The sequence below is a fragment of the Zingiber officinale genome, chromosome 2B, assembly GCF_018446385.1.
Source record: "Zingiber officinale cultivar Zhangliang chromosome 2B, Zo_v1.1, whole genome shotgun sequence".
NCBI lineage: Eukaryota > Viridiplantae > Streptophyta > Magnoliopsida > Zingiberales > Zingiberaceae > Zingiber > Zingiber officinale.
Window position 1 is genome coordinate 146454885 of NC_055989.1, and position 10130 is coordinate 146465014.

Genomic DNA, 10130 nt, shown 5'->3' on the forward strand with positions numbered 1-10130 from the left:
AGATTCACAAGTTGGAAAATTTTCCAACTCTAATGAACCCAGAAGTCCATCGGCCATAAGCCTTTAAATCTTACTTAAGTTAATATGACCAAGCCTTAGATGCCAAAGATATGCTTGGTTCATTTCCGAAGGTTCTTTTCTCTTATTAGAGTTAGAAGATGAGTTATAAATTTCCATGTTTTGCTTTGTGGGAGAAATTGGATTTAAAGTATACAAATTGCCAACTAATGTACCAGAATAGATAATCACTTTATTTCTCTTAATAATTACATCATTACTAAAAGAAACTGAATATCCATCCAAAAACAGTTTAGAAACTGAAATTAAATTCTTTTTAAACCTGGGTACATAAAGACAATTTCTTAAAACCAAATTTCTATTTCTATTAAAAGATAAGTAGACATCTCCTACTGCAACAGCCGCCACCTTAGTAGCATTGCCCATGTAGACGGTAATCTCTCCTTCAGTTAGTCGTCGGGTTTCTTGGAACCCCTGCAAGGAATTGCAGACATGATCAGTGGCTCCCGTATCTACACACCAGGTGCTGGTAGATAATACCGCTAAACATGTTTCAACAACTAGAGCATGAGATATACCTTTGTTGTTCTGATTCCTACGAGGACAGTCCGCCTTCCAATGCCCTGACTGCTTGCAGATGAAGCACTTGCCCTTCGGCTTCTTCATTCCAGCTTTAGGTCCTGTACTCTGAGATTTATTCACTTTCTTTGCTGAACCGACTTGTTTCTTCTTCTTCTTTCCTTTCGGTTTAGAAGTAGAACCATTTTCAGCATAATGAATATGAGAATTATGACGAAACAAACCTTCTGCTGCCTGAAGTTCTGTCAGTAGTTCCGCCAATGAATATACCCTTTTGTTCATATTGTAATTCAGACGGAATTGCTCAAAACTTCTAGGTAGTGTTTGGAGGATCATATCGATCTGGGTTTCCCCATCAATTTCTCCTCCAAGGATCTGTATTTCGTTCAGATAAGCCATCATCTTTAGGATATGATCCCTTACAGGAGTACCCTCTTGCATGGTGGCTGTCATTATCTTTCTCATGGCTTCTTGTCTAGAAGCCCGATCCTGATGACCAAAGAGTTCCTTGAGATTGTTCATAATATCATAAGCTATTGGTAAATCTTGATGCTGATGTTGCAAATCATTTGACATTGAAGCCAAAATGTAACACCGCGCCATCTCATCTACCTTTACCCATCTCTTATGATATTCAATCTCTTCTTGGGTAGATTCACCAGTGGGTGCATCAGGACAAGGTTCAGTCAGTACAAACTTATAACTTTCAGCAGTAAGAACAATGTCCAGGTTCCTTTTCCAATCTATGTAGTTAGGACCAGTAAGTCTATTCTGTTGTAGTTTGATGGACAGTGGGTTGAAAGTCATCCTAAGAATCAAAAATAACCTTTGGTCAGAACTCTAAATTTAGAATAATATTGATTCCTCAAACAATACTATTTTAAATTAACCAACACCTCAAAACACCGTGAATTTTGTATGCCACGAAAGTGTGGACGTATACAAATTCAACATTTGTAAAAGGAGGGTTTAAACCCATTAATTTTATTATCTTGTCAACCTATCTTTTTGACAAATAAACTTAATAGTTGGTATCCTTTGGTCACACGAATAATAGCAGTGACTCCGATGGGGAGGATACTATTAGACGTGCCTAAGTGTATACCATTACTTGACACTAAGTCCATTAATAAGATTATGCCCCTTCCGATGGGGAAGATCACACGCTCTTAATTAACTTCCTATAGTAATCCAAAATGGAAGTTTGTTCTAGTGATCCACAAACAAGCTCATCCGATATGGAGGAAGGCACTCAGAGCCAACGCGCAAACTTGTTTGCATCACTTACAAACCAGTAATGGAGACTGTGGAATTTATTTAAAATCTCTCTCCCACTTAGTTATTTATAAATGAGAAATTTTAACTATGCTAGCTTACTAGACATGTATACTAACATACACACGCAGCACAATATAAAAGTAATAAATAGAAAATCTAATTTTCAACTATTATGACTTTTATCTTTAGTTGTCCTCCGTGTGTTGTCATCCCAAGCTGCTGCCATATTTGGCCACCGCCACCGGGTCTAGCTGTCGCATCCATCTTGCTTCTTGTTCCGCTGCGCCTCTGGTCCTTAAAAGGTTCCACGCCTTGCAAGATTTGATCCGCGACATAAATAGAATTTTACATTTTTCGATCCTTTATTCCTCGAAGGAATGTACATGTAAACTAGATCGAATATAAAATAAAAATTTACATCCATCGATCCTATATTCCATAAAAGGAATGTACATGTAATTAGATCAAAAATAAAATCCTAATAAAAACAAAATACAGCTCCTGTTGTATTTTATAATACAATCATGCACACACATATAATTACCCTTGACATGTCCAAGGGTCCAATCACACACATAAAAACTATAAGCCATAATAGTTGGATCCTGCATCCACAAAGTTAGCACATCCTACTATTAACCTGCCTAAATTATGTATGACATGTGCATAATTAAACTAATACCAAATACACAGAGGCAAAACCCTAGCTCTAATACCAATTGTTGGTTGCTACTCGGAAAACCTAAAGGTTCCACTGTACAAAATTTTTGTACAAAGGTCTGAACCTTTTCCTAGCTACCATGTGTTCTTTTAAATTAAATTTTGGATTGCCTCCGGAACTTAACACGTTTGATCCAAAACTTAATCTATTTGTTCTTTTAGGTTTTGACTTGGATCTCCTGCGGAACTTTACACGTTTGATCCAAATCACCTAAGTTATTAATTCCATTAAATATTAATTTCCAAAATTGGTTCCCAGTACTGACGTGGCGAGGCACATGACCTTTTTGGATATGGGAGCAACCACCACCGACTAGACAAAACCTTTTAAGGAAAGCTAATATTTAATTTCCTAAAATAACTTTAGGTTAACCGAAAGGAACAATCAAATCACAAGGAAAAGAAGAAAACATAAGAATACTACATCGAAAATAAATTTGAAATACTAGAATCGTAAGCCTCTTGTATTTGATATTATTTCCAAAAATAACTAGTATGATGTGGAAAGGAAAAATTACTAGTTATACCTTTTAGATAGGCCTCTTGATCTTCTACCGTATTCCTCTTCTAACCTCGGACGTTGTGTGGGCAACAATCTTCCGAGATGAGAAACCACCAAAGCACCTTCTTCTCCTCCTTGCTAGGTTCGGCCAAAACAAAAGCTTCACCAAGGATGAAGAAAACCACCAACCAAGCTCCAAGGGATGCAAACTTTCTCTCCTCCTTCTTCTTCTTCTCCAAGTAGTATCCGGCCACCACAAGAGCTCCAACAAGAGAAAGGTTTCGGCCACCACAAAGAGGAAGAGAGGGAGGAAGGATGGCCGACCACAACACCAAGGAAAAGAGGGAGAAAATAATAGAGGTTGTGTCTCATGAAGGCACCCCAACCCCCTCTTTTATATTCCTTAGCCTTGGCAAATAAGGAAATTTAATTACAATAAAATTTCCTTAACTTTCCTTGACAACAATTAATTAAGAAAAATTAAATAAAATTTCCTAATCAATTGTACGTGGCCGGCCACCTCATGTAGAGCAAATAAGATAATTTTTAATCGTTGATTAAAAATTATCTTATTTGTCTTTGGAAATTTTAAAAATAAAATTTCCCTTTAAAATCCCTTCATGGTTGATAAAAAGAAATTTCTATAATTTTAATTTTCAACATGTGAATAATTTTCAAAGAGAAAAAATAAAATATCTTTCCAATTTACAAATAAGGAAAGAGATCTGATCTCTTTATTTAATCTTTTGTAGATCCTTTAAAGAGAGATATTTTAATTTTAATTCTCTTTAATAAATTATATCTTCCACATAATAAAAATTAAAAATTAAAATTCTTTTTAATTTCATTAGGGCTAGCCCCCTTTAGCTTGGGTTCAAGCTAGGGCCGGCCACCCATGAATCAAGGCTTGGCCGGCCCTAGCTTGATCCACAAGCTAGCTTGGCCGACCCCCTTCTCATGGGTATGAAGGTGGGTATAGGTGGGTATAGTACTCTATAAATAAGAGTCTACGATAGGGACCGAGAGGAGAAATTGATTTTGGTCTCCCGATAAAATTAAGCATCCCGTGTTCGCCCCAAACACACAACTTAATTTTATCAATAATAATTCATTCCACTAGAGAACTATTATTGAACTACCGCACCAATCCCAAATTACATTTTTGGGCTCCTTCTTATTATGAGTATGTTAGTCTCCCTGTGTTTAAGATGTCGAATGTCCACTAATTAAGTGAGTTACTGACAACTCATTTAATTAATATCTTAATCCAAGAATAGTACCACTCAACCTTATCGTCATGTCGGACTAAGTCCACCTGCAGGGTTTAACATGACAATCCTTATGAGCTCATCTTGGGGACATTATCAACCTAGATTACTAGGACACAGTTTCCTTCTATAATCAACAACACACACTATAAGTGATATCATTTCCCAACTTATCGGGCTTATTGATTTATCGAACTAAATCTCACCCATTGATAAATTAAAGAAATAAATATCAAATATATGTGCTTGTTATTATATTAGGATTAAGAGCACACACTTCCATAATAACTGAGGTCTTTGTTCCTTTATTAAGTCAGTATAAAAGAAACGACCTCAAATGGTCCTACTCAATACACTCTAAGTGTACTAGTGTAATTATATAGTTAAGATAAACTAATACCTAATTACACTACGACCTTCCAATGGTTTGTTCCTTTCCATTTTGGTCGTGAGCTACTGTTTATAATTTATAAGGTACTGATAACATCATCTTCTGTATGTGACACCACATACTATGTTATCTACAATATAAATTAATTGAACAACTACAAACAAATGTAGATAATTTGACCAAATGTGATTCTTTATTCAAAATAAATGTTTACAAAAGCTTAGGCTTTCAGTATACACTCCAACACTAATATCGAAAGGGTTTAACCAAGGTCAAATATGTTGATACAGTCTGACATGGCTGTTGTTTTGATGTTGACGCTGATTTAAGTTTGTATCAGATATTAATTAAACTCAGATTGATTACTGATCAAGGTTGATCAGGTGGAAGGGAAAAGTCCAAGTATGGAAACTTGGCACGCGAAGTCGGAGAGGGCTCGGTAGCTCGTTCTCTGGACCGGACGAAGTCGGAGAGGGCTCGGTAGCTCGTTCTCCGGACTAGGTCAGAGAGGGCTCGGTAGCTCATTCTCTGGACTGGACGAAGTCGAAGAGAGCTCGGTAGGTCGTTCTCCGGACTAGGTCAGAGAGGGCTCGGTAGCTCGTTCTCTGGACCGGACGAAGTCGGAGAGGGCTCGGTAGCTCATTCTCTAGACCAGGAAGGCTTTAGGGTTTAGGGTTGGGAAGATCTAAACCTACATAGGCATTGGATTGGTCTGTTGCCTCCTGTGATACTATGGTTATCTGATCGGTCACCAGACCGATCAGTAACCAATCAGTAACTCTCTGTGAACTCACCGATAATTACTGATCGGTCTGTAGATCGATCAGGAGGCAACGGAGTTCGGGAGAAAGGATAGAGGGATTGGTCTGTGGACCGATCCACCTATAGCTTGATCGGTCCACAGACCGATCAGAGCCCTCCTGGACCGATCAGGCTGTAGCCTGATCGGTCAAAGAGTCTGTGGATCGGTCTGCTGACCGATCCACAATAATGTCTGTAGTTTCTGCTGTTTCTCTGCAACTTCTGATTCGTCTGATTTAACCATCTGCTGTGAGCTTTTTAAATCTGCAGGTTGCAGGTATCATGCCAATGCTTAAATTCAAATCAAGCTCCATCAGAAAAATAAGACAAAGTGTTCTTTCTACTGTGTTTCGCTGTGAATGGTGCAATTGGAGCATCAACGTTTACCGGCTGCGATCTGGCTGCGATCAGCTGGCAATCAGCTTGACTCCTGCTTATTGGTTCGAGCTCAGAGACACCTGTGAAGACCATGGGTTCTATTGGTGTGAGTTCAGAGAACCAGATGAGGAGGAAGAGTGATTGGCGACGCCTTAGCTTGCAGCAGCGATTCGGTGCAGGTTGACAACGATTCGGTATAGGCTGAACGCAGTGGAAAAGCAGAGGCATAAGAAGAAGGATGAAGAGATGTTCGAAAAAAAAAGAAAAAAAACTCTCTGTCGATCAAGCGAGTGTGCTAAGCTTTGAGCTCTTGGCTGAGAAGCTGCTTCCTTCTTGCGCTCTGCTTTCACTGTCGTCTTCGCGTGGCTGTGAGCATATTCTTCATTCTCTTTAGCCACTGATCATTGTAAGTCTTGTGCTTTATTTACATATCTTCTGAGACTTTGTGGAGAGGTTACTCCACCGAGAAGGAGGAAATCTTTAGCCGGAATCTATCCGGGGTGTGATCTACCGAAAGATCAAGGGATCGTCCACCTTACGGACACGCCGAGGAGTAGGGGCAAGTTATCCCCGAACCTCGTACATACTGGTGTTAGTGGTGTTTGTCTCTTTTTCTTGTATTATATTTTCGTTTGCATGTTTTCGCTGCGCTAACGACTTGTAGGAAGAAATTCTTTAAGCTTTTAGAGGAGGCTATTCACACCCCCCTCTCTAGCCATCCGAAGATCCTAACAAGTGGTATCCGAGCAAGGTTCTCTTCATCCGGATTAACACCCTAAAGAGCAAGAAGATGGCTATGAAGGAAGGGTTTAGCACCAATCGTCCACCCTACTTCGACGGAGCGGACTTTCAATATTAGAAGAACCGCATGGAATATTATCTCAATACCGACATCTCAATGTGGTTCTCCATCAAGGAAGGGTTTACACCTCCGAAGGACGAAGAAGGTAAGGAACTAGACTCATCAAGGTGGTCCGCCGAGCAAACTCGCAAAGGACAAGCCGATGCCAAGGTAGTGGTCACTCTACAATGTGGGATAGCCAAGGATCAACTTGTCAAGGTAGGTCCATTCATGAGCGCAAAAGACTTGTGGAACAAGCTCATCGAGCTCCAAGAAGGAACTCGAGACTCTCGGATCGCCAAGAGAGATTTATTCTTAAATCAATTACAAAACCTCACCATGAAGGAGAACGAGATGGTAAGTGAACTACACGGAAGGTTCAAAGAAATTATCAATGGTCTTCATTCCGTAGATGAACGCGTAGAGAATCGCGATCTTATAAGGTATGCTCTCAAAGTCTTTCCGAGGAATGCCTTGTGGTCATCTATGGTTGATGCCTACAAGGTCTCTAAGGACCTTTCAATTGTTAAATTAGATGATTTTTTTGTGAAATGGAACTCCATGAATTTGCTAACAAGGGTCAAAAAGAGAAATGTATTGCCTTAGTTGCAGGAGAAAAGAGCAAAGATGGAAGAAGGAAGAAAGACAAGAAGAAGGAAAAAGAGATTCCTTCATCCTCATCCTCCTCCGAGTCCGATGATGAAGGTGGATCATCATCAAGCGAGATGGCCAACTTTGTAAGGAGAATCATGAGAAGGAGCCGGAGATACAAAGGGAAAGGTAAATATATCGATCAAAATGTTGATAAAACTAATGTCACTTGTTTTGAGTGTAGCAAGAAAGGACACTATCGGAGCGAGTGTCCAAAACTCAAGAAGAAGGAGGAAAGGGTCAAGAAGAAGAAAGCTCTCAGAGCTACTTGGGATGAATCCTCCTCAAGCTCATCGGAGGAAGAGAAGAAGGAGAAAAGCACACGTCAATTAGCGTTCATGGCAAGGGAGGAACCAGATTCCGGGAGTGATGGTGACACGAGTGATACCTCAGCCGCGACTTCATCATCTTCGGATGATGAAGAGGTAACTTCTCCTCATTTAGAAAAATGTTATAAAACCATTGCACATTTATCTACTTTACTTAAGAAATCAAAAACTCAAATTAAATCATTAAAAGATGAAGTAGAGCACTTGAGGGCCCTTAGGGAAGATGAGGTTGATGACCTACATCAAGAGGCCCTTGAGGATGAAAATAAAGCCTTAAAGGGTGAAGTTGAGAAACTCAAGAAAATGCTTGAAAAATTCTCAACTAGCTCTAAGACCTTAGATATGATTCTAAATGCCCAAAGGGCGGTCTACAACAAGGCTGGGTTAGGATATCAACCTAAGGAGTCTAGTTTCATTTCGCTAGTGTCTAGAATCCAATTTCATAGATCACATGCTTCTAGGGTTCATGAGACTAGGAAGGTTGTGACCAAGGCATGGGTTCCTAGGTCTTTCATTGTAGATGCATTAGGTCCCAAGATTTGGGTACCTAAAACGTCTATCTTTCATGTCTTGTAGGCATTGGTCAAGGGGGAGCATCTATCAACTTGGTTTGTTGATAGTGGATGCTCCAAGCACTAGTGGGGGTTGCCAATTTTTAGGTTCATCATTGGTTAGTTGGTCAAGTCGAAAGCAACATTGCGTTGCTCTCTCCACGACCGAGGCTGAATACATTGTCATGGGAGAGAGTGTATCACAATTGTTGTGGATGATCCACACCCTAGAAGATTATGGGCTTTCGTATAAGGGAGTGCAAGTGTTGTGTGACAACATCAGCACAATAAACCTAACAAAAAATCCAGTCCATCATTCAAGGACCAAACACATTGAAGTGCGTCATCACTTCATTAGAGATCACGTAGCTAGGGGAGACATTGCGCTCACATATGTTGAGTCAAAATCAAACCTAGTCGATATTTTCACCAAACCCCTTCCGGAAAATGAATTTAGTCATTTAAGGAGAGAATTGGGAATGTGTTTGGCTCAATAGGCCATTAGGACTTCATCATGATCAATAAGGACAATTAAAACGACAAGAGAAATTAGGAAATTAATTTGGACAACTTGGGGACATCTCACACAAACTATAATGTTTAACAAATTATTTTTGTTTGCTAGAAATGGGGTGAGATGCTAGGATCAGCCAAATTATTCAAAATGTATCATGCATCCCTTGAATAATTAGGTTGAAGAGACATAAATCGAGTATGAGGAAGACCATTACATAATTCATGTGTATCTGGTTCCTAGATCTTACTCATATATTCCAACCAAGGAAACTTGGTTGGACCTTTACCTAGAAATTATCTAACTTTGGTTGATGTATTGATTGATACCTTTGATCGATACCTTTCATGATTTTGATTGAAAATAGGACAAGTTGTTGAAGTAATGATAGCAATTTGGATATATTTTAACAAACTCGAAACTGATCATAGCAAGGATGTGTTTTGAACCAGATAATAAATAGCCTGAGTCTTGATTAATACCTTGGTTCACTATAGATCATAATTTCAGAAGTTTTTCTGGTTTTGAAACCTTAAAGTTCAAAACGTCTGAACTCTATGCATTTGGAGTTGGTCTGAGTTTTTTTTAATGTTTGGAACCTTCCGGTTCTGAACAATTTTAGACCGTAAGAGCTCATCTTTCGGAAATATTTATGTTTGTAGATTCTTCAGGTTCTAGGTTCTGAATTTGGAAGTTTATGAACTTCTTGAGTTCTGAATCTTCAGAATTTTCGATAGAAAACTTCTACGAATTTCAGTTACTAAATGGAGAATCTTCAATTTGTCAGACACTGATCGGTCTACAGCCCGATCAGGAGAGGCTGGATTGGTCTGTCGACCGATCCAGAACTCTCTGTTTATTTACTGATCGGTCCAGGGACCGATCAGGAGGTTCCCTGATCGGTCCACCGACCGATCAGGGTATTCCTTGACTGATCAGGAGGTTCCCTGATCGGTCAGGATCTCTCCTGATCGGACAGCCGTCCGATCATATCAACACCTGGATCGATCACTCATCCCTCTTAACTCTTCTCGATCCTTTCTCTTCCCATTGCACGCCGAAGCCCTAGCCGACACCCTCCTACGCCTCAACTCTTCTCTCCTTTATCCGAAAGATACATAAATGGCACCAAGGTAACTCCATTCTCCCCGAGCTCTACTCATTTTGGCACTTCATTTTCATTTCTCATCGTATCTTTGTAATTTGGCTTGGTTCTCGGTTGTTGGTGGCTTCCGTGCTCACCTATTTGCCCCGTTCGTGTCACATTTTTAACCTTTAGGAAGAAACAAGTTAGTGAGGGAACCTCTAA